This window comes from Felis catus, chromosome D2 (genome assembly GCF_018350175.1).
Source record: "Felis catus isolate Fca126 chromosome D2, F.catus_Fca126_mat1.0, whole genome shotgun sequence".
Lineage (NCBI taxonomy): Eukaryota > Metazoa > Chordata > Mammalia > Carnivora > Felidae > Felis > Felis catus.
Genome location: NC_058378.1, coordinates 72,405,602 through 72,421,410, shown reverse-complemented (window position 1 = coordinate 72,421,410; position 15,809 = coordinate 72,405,602). Strand labels below are relative to the sequence as shown.

The following is a 15,809-nucleotide window of genomic DNA, read 5'->3' as shown; positions in this document are numbered from 1 at the left end:
ACCCTTGATTGTATGTATTCTGTGTATTATTTGCCTTAAGATCCACATGCCTTAGAGACCAAATATGTAGGTGATATTGTAGATACTTAATTATACATGTCATAGTCCTCAAAGCTTAGGAATTCCACTAGCCTCAGTTGCCACCTCTCAGCAGATGACTTCCCAACCTAGATCTTTACCCTAACTTTTTAGCTGAGCTACATCCGTGCTCACATCTCCAGGGTTGATATTATTATTTGGCCATTCCACCAGTAACTCATATTTAACATGTACAAAATTACACTCATTCTCGAATCTAATCTTTTATCTTCCTAATTTCTATTTCTATTGAAAGAATCCTCAGAACTCCAGGTGTTAATCTGAGATCTTTAATTGCTTCCATCTCATGCAGCGGTATATAGAGGTGGAAAGTGGTGGGGGAACGTGCCCTGGGTGCAGGCAATAAAGGGGGCATTGTCAGAAGAGAATTCAGAACAACAATAATACTGACTAAAAACAGGTAGAGTTTTTATTATCACTAAATTTTTAGGAAATTTACAATTACAATGTGAATCTCCCACCACACCACACTTTGGTACACTCCTCCTGTCCCTGTGCTCCTGAAGTTGAACTGGTTGCAAGATTATGTCCTTTTATCCTTGGAGACAGCTCTTTCTATGTCCCTAGCCTCAGGCTCTCATTGCTTTATGGTCATTTTGCATCTAGAGTTTTCTTCTTCCAATTCATCCTATACAAGCCACCAGGGTAAAAACAAACAAGTTCTGAACATTTCATTCCTCAGCTCATAATCCTTTAATAGCTCTCTATTGCCAACAGAATAAAGTCCAAAACTTAGCTTGTTATTCAAGGCCTTGGTGGCTTCCCTCCCTTTGTACCACCTTTCTCTCCATATGATTTCCAGAAAGAACCATATACCCTATTTCATGTATATGCTCGACTTCTGTGACTTAGTTCACTACTATTCTTCTCCTTACTCTTTCACTGCATCTCTGTCCACATTCTACTCATTCCTCTTCAAAGAGCAACTCACTATTACCTCCTGCATGAGTATCTCCCTTATGTCAACTGCAAGAAAACTCTTCTCTGAGTTTGCCTAGCATTTTGTCTTTCATTTATGGTGTTTGCTATTTTATACTTTGTATATCACGGATTTTTTTTCTTAGCTCTTCTTACAGACTCCAACTAGCCTGGAATACACTTGGCATTTAACAGTTCTACTTATTGTCACTTACAAACTCCTTGGAGTTAGGGCCAAATCTCACTCATATTAGCCATCAGCAACTATCCCAATTCTTTACATGAACTAGACTCTAAATACCTCTTGAAATGAAGGAAGTGTATAGTATTCAGCTACTCATCTTGTGATTGTTGTTGAATACTCTATTCTCGTTTGTCCCTCCTGTTCATAATTCCCTAGGAAAGACCTGCCTGAACAATACTATCTATTCAACTGCATTTAGTCTCCCATCAAAACCACATGTTCTCAAGAAGTTTCCTTCATGTTCCAAAGGGTTTAAATAGGCCCAGAATCCCCAAAATTTTTACTTCAAAGCTATTATGATTTTTTCCCTTTTCTGAATTCTCAGCACATATTGTTTATATTATTCATTCAGTTCTTAATCATATATTTCTTTGTTACATGCCTTATATTTTTAACTCATGCATTGTTCTTTTTCCCAAGGGCTAGATATTTCTTCCTAACCACAATGAAATTCTTTTGTGGATGGGGGACTTGTATTAAGCTCCATTTCCCTCCCCGGCAGCTAACACAGGGCCAATTCCCACCCCCACCCCCACCCCCGAATGAATTGTTTTGCTGCAAACATGTTGGCTAGAACTTTATACTAAATATCTCCTTCCTTCTTGTCAGTAACTACAGTTAAATTTAAGTTTGTTAAAATTAATCTTGAAATACATCAAATACCATGGAGTTTGTGTCAATTAATTTTCCTTAATCTTACAGGATTATTCTGAATTTGGAGATTATAGAAACTAAATTATTTACTTAGCAAGAACTTTACATTTCTTGATATAACATTAAAGTCATAATTCCCCTGCTAAAATTAATCTTTTGAATTTAGAAATATTTTTAAGGGAAATTAGGATATATAAATTATTTTTATTTTGTTATTCAGTTAATAGTAGACATAAAAACTAGTAACAATTTGAAAAAACAATAACTGGTGCTCTTTGTTTACTGGTGTCAGACATTTCATATTTTATTTAATTCCTACACATACAATAGGTGGTATATACATTATACTCTTGTTACAGATGATAAAAATGAGACCTTAGTGTTTCACTTAACATGGCCAGGGTCACATAGACACTATGTGTAAAAATAGGTATTCTACTCTTGGTCCGTCTGACTATAAATCCTGTGTTCAAGTCTGTAGGTTGACTGCCTTTCCAACCAGAAAAAAAGGATCGTTCCCCTTCTCTACTGATAAATGCTTTTCCCGACAACAATTCATTATGCAAATATTCACGCATGCAGAAGGGTTGGAAGGATGGTGTAGTAACCACTATATGTATACCTGTCATTCCAATTCTACAAATCTTAACCTTTTGCTCTATTTGCTTTATCACAACTTTATCACCGATCTGTCCATTTGTCAATCTATCAGTCCATTTCTTCGGAGACATCTCTAATAAGTTACGGACATCAACAGATTTCATTGCTAAAACTTTCAGTATGAATTATTAATCAATGTTCATGCTTATTCTGAGGAGAGTTTTAGTTCAATCAAATGGCACTTAATCAGAGAGGCTTTCAAACACTACTTAGAAACTTTTTTTGGGGTGGCAATTCAAATCTTCAAACTTTCTCTACCATATCGGTCAAAATAGAAATGTGATGTGGAAATGCTGGTTCTCGTGTTTGTTTAAATGAGGCAAGCATTCAACTACCTACATCAATTTTAAGCTGGTAGGCCAAGTTTGAAAATGATAGCCGCTTTATGTTGTCTCTAGTTCCTTTGATATACATACATATTTTTAAAAAAATGTCAGTGATGTCTATGATGTCTCCTGTGGCAGTTATAATTCAAGATGGTAAATAATAAAACAATTCATATGCTCTAAAGTTTTCCTAGCTCTCTGACAATTATGCACATATGCACATTATCCCATAGTTATGACACTGCTGTGATAACTTATTTGCTTGATGATATTTGCCAATGAAGTCATATCACCCTCTTAAGGAATCCTGAGAGTTATCTTGGAGTTTTGTGATGGTGATAAATGAAAGCGATCCACATATTCAGAAAAGTTCATCCTCAGTGCTGACTCCTATCAGGACCTGGGTTTTTGGTAGTATCTATCAGATCATGAAGACAATTGTGCAGGTAGCTATGAGAGATTGGTATTTTTCTAAAATGCTCTTGTTTTGTTGTTGTTGTTGTTGTTGTTGTTGTTGTTGTTCATTAGGATTCCTGGATAACTGACCTGATCCAGAGTTCCTGCTCTGCCACTAATGCCCGCTGGGATGGGGCATTTCCCAGTTGTTATGCTCACTTAAAGTTACAGTGGGCAAGTCCTTAATTACTTTTTCAATAAGATGGACCACAGAAGACAGTCCCATCAGTATTCACTGAGTAGCTCAGATTAGAATGTTCTGAGTTTTGTTCATTCTCCATCCCTAATCTTTCTCTTCTATACTCTTGCCATTTCAGAAAAAGTTACAGAAAACAAAACAAAACAAAGTGTCCTTTAGAGTATTAGTTCTCAGTGATTAGAGATTCTAACAGTGGTTAGAGACTCAACAGCTCTGATTATAGACCAGCTTATTAAACGGAAGAATTCAGGGTCTTCTTGAGATTAGCTAAATGAAAGTGTCAGAGGGGACTGGGCCTGAGAATCTTCATTTTAACAAGCATTTCTCTGGATCTGATACAATTCTAATTTGAGAACCACTGATTAAAACAGACTTCTCCTACTGAGAAAAATCTTCGACGAAAACCCTAGTTATAATGTAATACAAATATAGACAATCGAATGATTTGCTGGTCAAATCTCATTTGAACAAAATCCAGAGGATAGTGAGGCTGTTTGGAAATGTTTGAATTCTGTTCTTCTTGAAATTTCTAGTTTATAGAAAGTGACTTTACCTCTATGGAGTAAATTTTCTTTCTATATCTAAAAGTGCTCTTATTTCAATAGGAGAAACATACCACACTTTCATACATACTTAATTGTTAAAAAAAATTCCTAAAGAGTTGTTTTTGTCACATAGTTATAATGATTTAGTTTAGTTTTGTTTTGCTTTTACTTTTCCTGGTAGGTACCAGAGAAGTTTCTGGCAAAAGCCATCATGAGATGAAAAGGACTACAAACAGTAATTTCTATTTGATGGTAAAAGAAAAAGGCGTAATGTGATCCTTTATTATCTGTAATATAAACAGCATCCAGTCTGGTACCTTCATTAAAAGTGAATATTTGGGGTGCCTGGGTGGTTCAGTTGGTTGAGCATCTGACTTCGACTCAGGTCATGATCTCATGGTTTGTGAGTTCAAGCCCCACATGGGGCTCTGCGCTGACAGCTCAGAGCCTGGAGCCTGCTTCAGATTCTGTGTCTCCCTCTCTCTCTGCCCTCCCCTGCTCATGCTCCATGTCTGTCTGTCTGTCTGTCTGTCTCTCTCTCTCTCTCCCTAAAAAACAAAAAAAAAAGTGAATATTTAATCAGTGGAAAAATTCAACTATTTTGTTCAAAGTACTGCTAGAATCCACGGAGGACTGCACAGAAATGTAAGACTTCTTAACAGCCTTTCAGAGTATTACAGTGTTTTGAGAGAGGTATGATGTGGTTATCAAGAAATATAAAATCAAGAAGTTTATGTGTTCTACCAGTGGTACACAGAAGTGTGGAAGATGGAGTTGCCCTGAATAAGAAAGAATGGGTTCATAAAAGTTTGAACTCGGTCTTTAGAATGAAGACTTTTAGGAGAATAAGAAAAAGTCAAGGCTGAGCAAGAGCATGGCACAGAGGCACATCCAGGTTTAATATGGTTAAGAACAGAGGTTTGGCCTGGAATCGCAGAGGGACATGAGGTTGAACAGAGTAAATGGTACTTGATTTCAGAGGCATTTAAATGCCAGACTAAGGAGTCTGAGTTTTACTAGAATGTTCTGTCAAGATTAACATATGCCTTATATAATTGGCAGCAAGGATCTACCTTGAAGTAAGGTCTTGATATCTGATTTTGGTACTGAACTTCCTAGATAACATACTATTTACTCTTGAACTATCCCATTTATTTTAAAGATGCGTTATCTTGAATTCATGATTAAGCTTGGTAACTGACTCCATCACATACTAATTGCCTATGCCATCAAGGAAGCATAAAGCCTATTAATACTCTTTAAATGTTACCTCTAGGGGCGCCTGGGTGGCTCAGTCGGTTAAGCATCCAACTTCGGCTCAGGTCATGATCTCGCGGTCTGTGGGTTCGAGCACTGCGTCAGGCTCTGTGCTGACAGCTCAGAGCCTGCAGCCTGTTTCAGATTCTGTGTCTCCCTCTTTCTCTGACCCTCCCCTGTTTATGCTCTCTCTCTCTCTGTCTCAAAAATAAATAAATGTTAAAAATTTTTTTTAAATGTTACCTCTAGCATACTAAAGTTCCTTCAGTAAAAGAGTATTTGACTTTTTTTGTAGTTTTACTGTCTCCTCTCTTCTAAGCACTTTGCCTTAAACAAATTATTATACTGATTCTTCCAGATTTCTTATACATTTTGAAGTCTACATACTACATTTGTCTTTTTTAGGTTCAAACATCATAGCTTTTCATATTTTGTTACAGACCCTTGGCCTCACGTTTATTCTGTTATATTGGATTATAACTGGAAGCCTATAAAATCTTTAAAAGCTTCATTTTAGAAAAATAATCCAACACTATAATATGATACTTAGTGTAAACATTTTCTGAGTGAAGAGAAAATATTATCAATACTGTTTCCTAAAGTCAAAGTGACCTATTGGTAGTGGAACACTTTGTATACAATGCACAGAAAAAAAAAAGAGTACACTTTTATATAAGTGTTTTATTTTAAAAAGATAATATAATAATAGTCTTTAAAAAAACCAGTCAAGTATTACAAAGACGATTCAATATTTTTAAACTAAACTATTCACATTCACTTGTTAGTAACTTGACAAGCTATGGTTGTATGTTTTTGAAGGGAAAATTTAGAGAGCAAGTATTTTAGAAGTATGTATTTAGAACTGCCTTAGACATAATGTAGTGACTAAATATTACTTAAAAAGAGTTTTAATGATTAACTCCGATCACAAACAGGATTTACAATTATTTTCTAAATTATAACATTAAAAATTAACAGCAGATTATTCATAACCTCAATGCCATTCATTTCTCAACTCCTGTCTAATGACTATTAGTCAACATTATAAAAATGTCATTATTTCATGTAACATCTTTGATGCCTGTGGGATGGGGCTGGGAGGAATAAAAGAAAGCCTCACATCAAAGAATGGCCTCATTTACTCTAATCACAACTGAGTAAAAGATTAAAAAGTCAGAAGAGTTATCAGTGACACCTGATCTTGAAAAAACAAAATAAGAAAAAAAAGTCCTGGGGCATCCTGTCAGTGGTGGGATTAATGTAATATTAATTATAGTAAAGTGTCAACCAAAGATTAAGAGATAGAACTTAACAGAGGAATCAAAAAGCAGCCTACTGCTGGACTAAATTCAAAATAGATACTAGAAAGGAAAATTGGCTTAGATAGCAGTTTACTGAAAATTGAATAGGAATGTGAAACATATTCTACCAAGAGGTGAAACCATCCCTAGCTTTCATTAATCTCCTTTAGGATTTGGCATAGCCAGGTATCTTTCATGCACATTCCAATCTTAAACCTGGGGCTGGAAAAATGGCTGGATGTTCTACATGAGCGCTTATTTGGGGGATATTCTAGGGAGCAATCCTTGAATTTATGTACTTGGGCGGTTCATGAGTTAGGAATGGTAAATGGGTACTAGGCTCTTGAATCTCAGGCTTACAGGTAAGGGCTGAGGGTCCAAACTTCAAATAATAAGGTAGGAACTCATGAAACCTATACATTCCCAAAGAACGTCAGGCAAATAAGGAAAGATATGGCAGAGAAGATAGGTCAGTCATACAGAATAAAAAGAGTTACACTTAGTGATTTCTAAAGCCACCCATTAGCTTAAAAAGAACTTGGGTAAAATTTTGTATTAGTGTTGAGAATTCACAAGTCAGTATTTGAATATCTTTAATGAAATGTTTTTATGAACCTGGCTTAGAGTTCACCATTTCTACTATTATAATGAATAAAATGAAGACTGACTTCATAGGCACATGGCCTGTGCAGTTACACAGGGCCCTGTGTTTAGGAGGGCCCCAAGCCTGGTTAAATGCTCTGCTGAAATTCTTGAAATTCTCCATCTTGAAATTCTTCATAATTTTGTAGCAAAAGTTTCAGTATATTCATTTTGCACCATATATTACGTACTTGGTGTTAAATACAATCAGTTATGACTGGGTTATATATCAGTACCAAGAGAAAATAAACCAAATACATTTAGCAAAATGGGGTGTTGGCTACAGTAATCCTTTATAAACACTCTTCTCTTCTGATCCCATCTTCCCAAAGTAAATTTCTTGTGTCCTCCTTGTACTACGTTTGGATGGGAAAGTACCTGATATTGGAAGATTTTAACCCTTCTGGGCATATGAATTTTAAAGGGACCTGATGAAAAAGCCTAATGAAGAAATCTAAAAGGAATGAATTGCTAATGATGGACATTTAGGTAAATGTTTTTGGTGATGGATTTTTCTCCGCTTTTCATTTTACACAAAATATGCACTTGATTTACTTTTAACGCCTGAGCAGAGAAAAAGAGCCATTTACTCTACTCTTGCTCTCTACCTTGACTTCATTTCTCATAGTAAAGTCCCCTCTTCTGCTTCCCCACAAAAATTTTCTTTACTAGATCATCCTCAATGTTCTTTGCTAGCTCTTTGTATAAAGGTGGTGGTAGGAAAATGGTGCCTCCTCAGTATAATACCAATTGAAGCTGCCTATTGGTTGTGGCTGGTTTTTACCTCAGTCACAAGCCACAATTTCCAAGACAATTTCCCTTTATGCTCTTTTACACCACCCCCAAATCTCCCCTCTCACAGCATAATGAAGCTCAATGCAGCTGAATCATGCAGGTCTGATTTAGCCTGCAAAAATGTCAGTCAAAGCAAGCAAGATGTACTCTTTGGCCTTGAGTGCTCTAAGCTGCTATGAATCATAGGTTTAGTTTTTGCCAAATGAAAAGCAATTTCACTTGCAAAAAAATATCTGTGGGGATACTTATGGCTTTTAACTCATAGGGAAAATGTATTACAATTGTCTAGGGGAAGAGATTGTGCGTGTGTGTGTGTGTGTGTGTGTGTGTGCGTGCGTGTGTGTATGTGTATGTGTGTGAACCTTTTATGAAACCAGAAAAAAAGAACCAGAATTTACTGCATTTGCTTTCAGTTAAAATCTTCTCATTTTTTCAGCTTCAACTAACAGGTGTTAACCATTAGACTAATAAATTGCTTCTACAAATGGACCATATCAATGAGTTAGATTATTTAATAAGGTTCAATTTTTGTAAGGGAGCAACTCAGATTTTGTTAGGAAGACTTTCTCTGAAATTAATTGCCAAAATATTGAACAGTATGATATTTTCTCTAACTCCTACTTATAATCACCAGGCATTGTATAAAAATGGCTTTGTCAATACTGCATTCTATAACTTGGAATTTCTGTTCTTAGGAAAGAAAAAATTTACAAAAAACATAATTGTTAACCTTCTTTTTCACCTTGGAATCCAATACCATAAATCGCAAGCTCTGTTCTGTTAGTGTGGCACTTCATCTTTAGCCACAGAACACCTATAATGGTCAAAGGAGCCTTCATTTCTTACGAGAACTGTCTATCCTGACTTTTAAAGTGCAACTTAAGACATTGTTCAATATGTTCAGTCTATACTAGCCTTCAGCTAATCCAAGACTCCTCTAAACAATGGTTATCTAGTACGGTGGCAGCCCCATTAAGCTGTCTGAAACATCGCATCTTATTTTTTCCCCCAAGATTGTTCTTGTTATGAACAATTTTTGTGGCACCGAGAAAAAATTGTGAAGGAGTCAGCATTTCAGATAACATTTCAGATTAGGCTATTATAGTAAAATTGAACATCCCAATCAAGTCATTGGGCTTCTAAACTGATTTACTACACCTATGATCTTTTATGGTTTTAACTATTTGGAAGAGACAGAAAACTAGAACTGATTTCTCTCCTGAAAATATACTCAAGGAAGGAAAGTATGGAAAAGGGTAAAGCTGGTATATTAGATTCACAATCTGCTGAAAACATAATAAAAGAGGGCATTTTCTAAAAATGCTGAGAGATGATGTGACCTAAGAAGATTAGGAGACAGACAGTAAGCAAGAAGCCTTTAAATGCTTGTGTTGGTTGTGTCTTTCTTTGGGAAAATTATTTAATCCTGGTTATTCTTATATTTCTTTCTTTGTAAATTGGGGGTGTAGTTTCTCACCACAGTGCTGAAGTAATATATCTGACAAATAATGGATCTTTTCTGCTAATGAATGTAACTTAATTTCTACAAGATCCAGCTACTTAAAAAAGTTAATATCATATGTTCCATAAGATCAAAACGTTGAATTTTTTAAAAGTTTGTTATTTTTTTAGGGGAAACATTTTTAATACACTTTATTTACCTTGCAGTAGATATACACTTTTTAAAGGTAGGGCACATATTTTTAAAACACTTGACTTGTAAATCAAAAACTTTTTCTGAACTGCTTTACATTATATTTTTTTATATTTCATACCTACAAAGCACATAGGCATATTTTTTTATTTTTAAATTTTTTAATGTTAATTTATTTTTTGAGAGACAGAGACAGAGTGTGAGCAGGGGAGGGGCAGAGAGAGAGAGGGAGACACAGAATCCAAAGCAGGCACCAGGCTCTGAGCTGTCATCACAGAGCCCGACACGGGGCTCAAACTCACGGACTGCGAGATCATGACCTGAGCTGAAGTCCGACGCTTAACTAACTGAGCCACCCAGGTGCCCCAAAGCACACAGGCATATTAAGAAAACCCATCAATAAATTCTTTAAAAGACTAAGATTAACAATACAAACTCCAAGACATGTTCAGTGGTTTTATTAATGCTTTATTCAAACTCACTAATTGACGGCACCAGAAAAACCTCTAAGTTTTTTTTTTTTCTCAGATTTTTGAAGCTCACCATTTTAAACAGAAATATATTTTCTGTAGACTGCAGCTTGCTTATTTTTATAATACCAGAGTTTGTTTTATTGACTTCAAATATGTAATTTTCTCAGCTTCAATTATTGCATGTGTGAGTAATAGACATTTAATTGCTAATTTGCTGGAAGATCTATGCCTCAGTATGCTTTTGACATACTTTAACTTGAAGAGGACTGATATTTATTTTAAGTAAGTTTACTCAGTTAACTTTCTCACTGATCTGTTAAAACTATTTTCTTTATGAAAAACAGCTTAGAAAGTATTGAGTATAAAAAATGAGACAATTCCATATCATTGATTACATATCTTCAGCGTTTTACTGCCATGCTCTAGTTACCTCTAATTTTCATTGCTTTTAATATGCCATTTTTACTTGCAGCATCATTTTGAAGATTTTATGAACTTATGGGATTTGGGGTTAAAATGGTAATTTAATATAAATATTGCTATCAATGTGTTCATTAGATGGCATAAATTTTTTAGACTTCCTTATAAAGGTTTTCCTTTAAACATTTTAGTTAAAAAATTAAAAAAAACGGGGCACCTGGGTGGCTCTCAGTCGGCTGAGCGCCCGACTTTGGCTCAGGTCATGATCTTGCGGTTCGTGAGTTCAAGCCCCATGTCGGGCTTTGTACTGACAGCTCAGAGCCTGGAGCCTGCTTCGGATTCTGTGTCTCCCTCTCTCTGTGCTCCTCCCCTGCTCATGCTCTGTCTCTCCCTCTCTCTCAAAAATAAATAAACATTAAAAAATTTAAAAAAATTAAAAAAACACTTTCAGGTCAGTACAACCTAGATCCAGGTTTTGTGGAACCTGAAACTTTTGGAGTTTTGGAAACTCTCTTTAAGAGAAAGAATATAAATGAAGAATACAGTATTAAATGCCAGTCTTTAGAAGGGTCCTCTGCATATGAGGGGCCTTCACGCTTAAGCTTCATTATCTTTGAAGTCAACCCACTTCTGGGGCAATAGCTGTTCGACTCTTCCATATTTTTCTAAGACATACAAAGAAACCTAGAACATCAGATACTATGGTTAGTAGTAAAAATAGGAGTGATAACAGTTACTGCCTAAAAAGTGCTTATAAAATGAACTAGGCAAGGAAAGTCCTTTATATGTACGATCTCATCAAATCCTCAGAACCACCCTGTGACCCTGCTATTTTTTACTTTTGTTTTATTGATGAGGAAACTGAGCTCAGATAAATTTAGTAATTTGGCATAAATCAACCAACCATCAGGTGATAGATCTGGAATATGAAACCAGGTGTGAGTATCTCCAAGTTCAGAGATAATGAAGACTAATTGAACCAGAGAGCCCTTTCTTTCTTTTCTTGTTGTTTGTATGAAATCTGATTAATATCATTCATAAGTCTATTACTTCTAAATCCTTCCACAAAAGAGCATTACAAATCTTCAGTTTACTGCAAACATATCTCTGAAAGAAGAGTGAACCCTAATGTTAAAGCTGTAATACAAATGTTTACTTACTGGCACTATAGTATAAAGCAAAATGAAGAATATCTTATTTTATTTATTTATTTATTTATTTATTTATTTATTTTTTAATTTTAATGTTTATTTATTTATTTTTTTATTTTATATATGAAATTTATTGACAAATTGGTTTCCATACAACACCCAGTGCTCATCCCAAAAGGTGCCCTCCTCAATACCCATCACCCACCCTCTCCTCCCTCCCACCCCCCATCAACCCTCAGTTTGTTCTCAGTTTTTAACAGTCTCTTATGCTTTGGCTCTCTCCCACTCTAACCTCTTTTTTTTATTTCCTTCCCCTCCCCCATGGGTTCCTGTTAAGTTTCTCAGGATCCACATTAAGAGTGAAACCATATGGTATCTGTCTTTCTCTGTATGGCTTATTTCACTTAGCATCACACTCTCCAGTTCCATCCACGTTGCTACAAAAGGCCATATTTCATTTTTTCTCATTACCACATAGTATTCCATTGTGTATATAAACCACAATTTCTTTATCCATTCATCAGTTGATGGACATTTAGGCTCTTTCCGTAATTTGGCTACTGTTGAGAGTGCTGCTATAAACATTGGGGTACAGGTGCCCCTATGCATCAGTACTCCTGTATCCCTTGGATAAATTCCTAGCAGTGCTATTGCTGGGTCATAGGGTAGGTCTATTTTTAATTTTCTGAGGAACCTCCACACTGCTTTCCAGAGCGGCTGCACCAATTTGCATTCCCACCAACAGTGCAAGAGGGTTCCCGTTTCTCCACATCCTCTCCAGCATTTATAGTCTCCTGATTTGTTCATTTTGGCCACTCTGACTGGCATGAGGTGTTACCTGAGTGTGGTTTTGATTTATATTTCCCTGATAAGGAGTGACGCTGAACATCTTTTCATGTGCCTGTTGGCCATCCGGATGTCTTCTTTAGAGAAGTGTCTATTCATGTTTTCTGCCCATTTCTTCACTGGGTTATTTGTTTTTCGGGTGTGGAGTTTGGTGAGTTCTTTATAGATTTTGGATACTAGCCCTTTATCCGATATGTCATTTGCAAATATCTTTTCCCATTCCGTTGGTTGCCTTTTAGTTTTGTTGGTTGTTTCCTTTGCTGTGCAGAAGCTTTTTATCTTCATAAGGTCCCAGTAATTCACTTTTGCTTTTAATTCCCTTGCCTTTGGGGATGTGTCGAGTAAGAGATTGCTACGGCTGAGGTCAGAGAGGTCTTGTCCTGCTTTCTCCTCTAAGGTTTTGATGGTTTCCTGTCTCACATTCAGGTCCTTTATCCATTTTGAGTTTATTTTTGTGAATGGTGTGAGAAAGTGGTCTAGTTTCAACCTTCTGCATGTTGCTGCCCAGTTCTCCCAGCACCATTTGTTAAAGAGGCGAAGAATATCTTATTTAAATAAAACAAGGATTGTTATCTTTGCTTTATCATTATTTTGTTTATTTATTTACTTACTCATTTTATTATTTACTATTTCCTGGAGAATATATTCAACACATTTTTTTCCTGTATATGCGTATAGCCAATTTTATAGGCTCATTTAAAAACAAATGCAAATTAAAAAAATTTTATGTTTATTTATTTTTAAGAATGAGAAAGAGAGTGTGGGGGTGGGGCAGAGAGAAAGGAGGACACAGGATCTGAAGCAGGCTCTAAACTGGCAGCACAGAGCCCTATGTGAGACTGGAACTCACAAACCGTGAAATCATGACCTGACCTGAAGTTGGACACTTAACCAACTAAGCCACCCAGGTAGCCCAATGCAAATTTTTTAAAAATAATGAAAGCTATGTTTTGCTCAGGAATACTAATGTATACATACCATATACATTGTTTTTACAGGAGATACTAGTTTGCCAAACTTCAGTAGCAAAACACCAAGTTGTGAGTTTGGCATTGTCTAGCTCCGCGGTTTCTCGATGCCCTGGTAGTTAGTAATGTTGAGAAACACCTTGTTGCTGCCACTTCTCTTCTTACAGGGGACTCTATTGTGATAGAACATTCAAGTCTTTAAGATGCAAGGCCAGGCAGGGGTGCCTGGGTGGCTCAGTCGGTTAAGCATCTGACCACGGCTCAGGTCATGATCTCACAGTTTATGGGTTCGAGCCATGCAGGGGGCTCTGTGCTGAGAGCTCAGAGCCTGGAGCCTGCTTCAGATTCGGTCTCCGTCTCTCTGCCCCTTCCCCATTCGCGCTCTGTCTCTTTCTCTCTCTCAAAAATAAATAAACATTAAAAAAAAAAGATGCAAGGCCTGGCAAAAAGCCTCCCACAAATCCACTGGATATCACTATGCTCTGTTTGAGGAATTCTGTTGCCTCTTCAATTATATTGTTGATTTCAAGTGCTGTCTTATTTGCTTGTTTCTTAATCTGTCTTTCACTTTGTTTACATCTTTTCAACTCTCTTCCAGTCAGTCTGCATGTAACCCCTGTGACTGGCAACCTAAAGAAGAAGAAAGCTGGCACCTACTGTGGTTGTTGCAAGTTTTCCAACTTTTCTAGAACAAAAATCCCTCACAGCAGCCAGTCAGTCCACCTTTTACAACCTGAGTGGCAACTGAGTATTCTTCTACCATAGGTCCAGAACTGCAGCCAAACATTTGATCCCACCAATTGTGTCTTCTCACAAACTCAGTTAAATAGGACACTTTTTGAGACTCCTCATTGCTTTCATGCTCTTGGTGAGGGGGTTTCCGGTCACCATGATACCTCCGAGGCCAGCTCTGAAGGTGATCCCACCCTCCCCCCTCTCCCCACAACTTTCCTCTTTTCTTTTTTCCCCATAGAAATCCCACTTTAAAGTCCAATATAAATCACAAATAGAAAAATACAGCCTCTTGAGAAGATGCAGTTAGGGTTGTCCCTCTGACCATCTTCTAGAAACAGCATGATACTTTATGACAATGTACTGAGCACTAACTAGGTGTCAGACCCCATGCCAAGTGCATTTTGTCCTTCCAGCAACTGATAACGTGAGTGTCAATATATTCATGTAACAGAGGAGAATCAAACATACATCTGTTTGATCCCTTCAATCTACTGTAAGAAAGACAATCACAAAATTTTTCAAAAGCACTTTCTTCTCAACCCTAAGCCCTTAGTATTGTTGGCATCTGAGTAAATTTCAACTACAAAAAGCTTGGAAACTGAAAATATGCACTGTTTAGCAATGCTGCATCTTCAAATTTGACAAACTTATGGGAAAAACTTGCATGATAACAAAGAAACCTGTGGGGTGCCTGAGTGGCTCAGTCGGTTGAGTGACCAACTTCAGCTCAGGTCCTGATCTCATGGTTGGTGGGTTCGAGCCCCGCGTCAGGCTCTGTGCTGACAGCTCGGAGTCTGGAGCCTGTTTTGGATTCTGTGTCTCCCTCTCTCTCTCAGCCCCTCCCCCACTCATGCTCTGCCTCTGTCTCAGAAATAAATAAACATTAAAAAAAAATTCTATAAAAAACAAAGAAACCCGCACAGTTTCTAGTTCTAGTTCACTAGGGGTTGGCCACCATCATTACTTTGACAACTTTGAAACTGAAAACCAGCATAAATGTCCATGGTTGAAGTAGTTATTTTCCCCATTTAATAGCTCTGAATATTTTCACCTGCATTACAGTTGACAATGTATCACTTTGGTTAATTCCTATGCTATTATTTGCATCTAATTTAATGGAGACAAGTGATTAAATAATACTTGTTTTTTCATACATCTGTATTCTTTACTTAAAAAAGGCAATTTCAATGTTTTCATTAGTAAGAACAGAAAAGGATGAAAAATGACTTAAGACATAGAACTTGATAAAAGTAATTTATGTAACAACCTTCCATGGAAAACAAAATACTCTGTTTTCTTGCTAATTCTCACAAGAGCACAATTTTTATGATGAGTCCAAATTTAATAGAATAATGTTACTACTCCCTAATTTTTTAATTAAATGAAATAATTATAAACTGTACAATAAAAGTTAGCTAAATTAACAAACTAAAATCTTCCTTTAAAGTGCATTTATGAGGAAGAGA

At 36.5% G+C, this 15,809-nt stretch overlaps 1 protein-coding gene and 1 pseudogene across 3 annotated transcripts in view; both read right to left on the bottom strand.

Annotated features, from left to right (window-relative positions):
- Positions 1-15,809, bottom strand: part of ATRNL1 (attractin like 1) — a 774,854-nt gene that overhangs the window by 184,722 nt on the left and 574,323 nt on the right. The window lies entirely within an intron of this gene.
- The window catches only part of LOC102900330, a 109,156-nt pseudogene that overhangs the window by 43,426 nt on the left and 49,921 nt on the right, over positions 1-15,809 (bottom strand).